Below are 4,395 nucleotides of genomic sequence, written 5' to 3'. Positions count from 1 at the left end.
AAAATTAATTTAAAAAAAAAGGATTTTTTTCAACAAAAAAGTTCAATTGCCAACCAAAGAAATAAATATTCAAAGAAAACAACAATTTTAACAAAATGAAAATGAAAATTAACTTTAATATCTAACACAAATTTCCAGTTTTCTAACTCAATATTCTAAAAGCATTCAAAATAACTTCAATTTTTATGAGAACTATTATAATTAATTCTATAAATTATTATTATTTTTTAATGTATCTTATTTCATGCTGTATAAATAGAAGAAATAAGGATACTTTTTTCAATTGAAAACATTGAAAATATTGCAAGTTCAATAAAATTGATTAATTTTTAATCCAAAATTTTGAAATTTCAAACGAACAATTAATTTTCAACCTAGAAGATAAATTTTCTAGAAAAAAGAAAAGATTTTTAAAAAATACATAAATTTGTTAACTAATAATTGAATTTTCGTGTTAAAAAACAACTAATTATCCATAAAAAAGGAAGATTTAACCAACTAAATAAACCTTCAACCAAAAAAGCATTTTTTTCTTAAACAGTTCGACTTTTAATCAAGTAGTTGAATTTTCAAACAGAAAATACTAATTTTCTTTCGTCTTTCCCCGAAGCCTCTCTTTTTTCCTTTTTTCGTGAAAAAAATTTAAATTTTCAACTTTTTACTATTTTCTGAAAATGAAATTTTTTATTTTTATTTGACTATTCAATTTGTTGTTAAAATTTTTTTTTTTTTTTTTAGTTTAAAACTCAACTATTTTGTTGAAAATTCGTCTCTTTGATTGAAACCTTAACTATTTTGTTGAAAATCTATTTTTTTGTGACGAAATAACCATTTATTTTTTGGTTAAAAATTAATCTTTTTAGTAGAAATTTAAACTATTTCGTTTCAAATTCATGTTTTTTTTACAGAAAATTAATTTAGTTAAAAAAAAACAAATTTATAACAAATATCTTATTTTTTTACTGAGGAATAGAATTTTTTGACAAAAATGGAACTATTTCAGTTTAAAATTCATGTCTTTTATAAAAAATTTAACTAGGTTGTTAAAAAATAGTTTTTTTTTGTAACAAATTTAAATACTTTTGTAGAAAAATTCATGTTCATCTATTTTATTGAAAATTCGCCTTCTTTTCTTTTGATTGAAAATTAATTTTTGAATGTGATAATTTTAACTATTCTCTTTTTTGACAAATACTTATCTTTTCCAAATTAAAACTCAACTATTTTATTGAAAATTCTTCACTCTGAAAGAAAATTTTACTATTTTTTTTTTAAATATCTGTTTTTTTAGTTGAAAATCGATTTTTGTAAGCGAAGATTTAACCATTCCTTTTTTGGATAAAAATTAATCTTATTTAGTCCAAAATTACACTAGTTGGTTTAAAATTAATTCGTTTTATAGAAAATTTTTGTTAGAAAATTAATATGTTTATTATCCATAAAAAAGAAGATATAAACAACAAAATAAACCTTCAACCGAGAAAATAATTTCTTTCTTAAATAATTCAATTTTCAATCGAGTAGTTGAATTTTCAACCAAAAAATACTAATTTTCTTTCATTTTTCGTAGCTCCTCTTGCAGAAAAACGTTAAAATATAAGCTTTACCAATGGTATTATTTCTAATTAAAATCGTTCTAAATTATATTTTTAGATTATGTTGTGAAAATTGAACAATTTTATTAGAAAAGTTTGGAAATTGTGCCATTTATAAATTATAAGAAAATTTCGAAAGTGGGACAAGTTCCAAACATTAAAAATTATATATTTTTCAAATAAAATTTTGAAAATTTTCAGATTGCAATATTTTCTAAAAGGAAAATTTTATTATAAAGTAGTTGAATACGTTCATTAAAATTTTGAAAATTCAACTCCTTTTTTTAAGTTTTCTTTTTATTTTAAAATTCGCCTGCTTTAGCATAAATTATATCTTTCTTCGATAAAAATGCAACTGTTTAGTTGAAAATAAAAAATTTTCGTTAAAAAGTCATACTTTTTCCTTATAAATTCGTCATTTTGGAAGGAAAATTCCATTTTATTCACAGAAACTTATTTTTTTTATTTAAAAATTCAATTTTTGATCTTGAAGAGACAATTGAAATCTTTTTCAACAGAAAATGCAACTATGTTTTTGGAAATTAATCTTTTTGATGTAAAAATTCATCTGTATTCAACTAATTTTTGATTGAAATATAAACTATTAAAATTTTTCGTTGTGAATTTGTCGTTTCGGGTTGAAAAATTAACTATTATGTTAAAAATGCAAGTAATTTGTTAAAAAGTATATGGAAAATTTCTTTCTATAGTTAGAAATTTAACTATTTTGTGCAAAATACGTTTTTTTTTAGATTAAAAATGATTTTTTTCACTGAAAGTTAAACTGTTCCATTATTATTGGTTACAAATTTATTTCTTGTTACTTAAAAATTGAGATATTTCGCAAAAAATTCATGTTGAAAATACTTGATTGTAAATTTGACTTTTTTCTTGTTTGAAAATTAATTTTTTTATCTGTATATTTAACTATTCCATTTTTTGTTAAAAATCATAATTTTGTTAAAACAATCAATCAGTTTGACAGATATTTTATTTCTTTGAAAATTCATGTATTTTTCTTTAAAAATTCATGCTTTTAATTGAAAATTCATTTTTTTTTTTTGAGAATAGCACTTTTTTGTTAGAAAATGAATTTGTTTCTCTTGCGAATTCGACTATTCTGTTGCAAATTCGTCATTTTTTATTGAATTCAACTGTCTTTTAATATAAAATTATGATATATTTTAATTGAAAATTCAAGTGCTTTTTTAAAACTTTTTTTTTCATTGAAAACTAATCTATTTTTGTTCCAAATTGAACCTTTTTTATTGAAAATTCGCCTTCTTTTTTTTTTGAAAATTAATTTTTTTATGTGATAATTAAACTTTTCTATTTATTGATAAATACTTATCTTTTTTAGTAGAAAATTAAATTTTTTGGTTTAAAATTCATTTTTTTTTGTTGCAGAAAATGAATTTTGTTACAAAAAAATAGTCAAATTAAAAAAAGAACACATTTTCAACAAATAGTTGAATTTTTAACACAAAAATAAATGTTCTTGACAATAATGAAACTATTTCAGTTGAAATGTTTTTTTTGTAACAAATTTAATTACTTTTGTAGAAAATTCAACCATCAGATTGACAGTTATTTTATCTTATTCTTTTTAAAATTCATGTATTTCTATAAAAATTAATCCTTTTAGTTGAAAATTCATATATTTTGTTGGCAATAATAAAAAATTTTCTAGATTCAAGTCTAACAATTTGGTTAATTTTTTTCTTTATTAACTGAAAAATATTTCTTGGTTAAACATTCAACTAATCTGTTGAAAATTTGTCTTTTTTTGTTTGAAAATTTATCTTTTTTGTAGAAATTTTATCTTAAAATATCAACTACTGGGTTGAAAATTGTTAAAAATTCATGAGCTTGACTGAAAATTCAACGGTTTTATAAAAAATTCTTGTCTTTAGTTAAAAATTAAACTATTATGTACAAAATTAGTTTTTCTTTTTAGTTTCAAAAGTATTTTTTTTACTGAAAATTTAACTATCCCATTATTATTGGTTGAACTTTTTTTTTTACTTGACAATTCGCCCTTTTTTACTTGGGTTGTATTTTTTTTTTATTTTATAATTAAACTATTCCATTTATGATAAAAATTTATATTTTCACGATTAAAATTCAACTCTTTTATTGAAGATTTGTCTCTTTCATTGAAAATTAAACTATTTTATTTAAAATATAATTTTTAAAGTTGAAAATTTTTAGTCGAAAATTAAACTAGTTGGTTTAAAATTCATGTTTCTATTGAAAATTTTTTTTTTTTTAGAAAATTGATCTTTTTATTTAAAAATTAAACTATTTAGTTGAAAATTCGTCTAAAATGTAACTATTCCATTATTATTGGTTGAAAATTATATTTTTTACTTCAAAATTCAATCATTTTTTCACTTTTGTTGAAAATTCGTCTCCTTGATTGAAAATTTAACTATTATGTTAGAAATGGATTTTTTGTAGTTGAAAATCTATTTTTTTTTAACTTAAGAAATAACCATTAATTTCTTGGCAAAAAACAAAACTTTTTTTGATAGAAAACTAAACGAGTTGGTTTAAAATTCATGTTTTTGGTAGAAAATTCTTCTCTTTAGTTGAAAATTCATTCATTTTGTGGATAATTCCATTTTTTTTAGTAGAAAATGAATACGTTTTTGTTGAGAATACAACTATTTTTTTGCAAATTCATCATTTTCGATTAAATTCAACTATTTAAAAACAAATGAAAATTGAACTATTTCATTTTAAGTTGAAATTTTATCTTTATCAGATAAAAATTAAAATATTTGATTAAAAATTCATG

Source organism: Belonocnema kinseyi, chromosome 4 (genome assembly GCF_010883055.1).
Source record: "Belonocnema kinseyi isolate 2016_QV_RU_SX_M_011 chromosome 4, B_treatae_v1, whole genome shotgun sequence".
NCBI lineage: Eukaryota > Metazoa > Arthropoda > Insecta > Hymenoptera > Cynipidae > Belonocnema > Belonocnema kinseyi.
The sequence above is the reverse complement of the archived record's forward strand: the minus strand, read 5'-3'. Positions refer to the sequence as shown.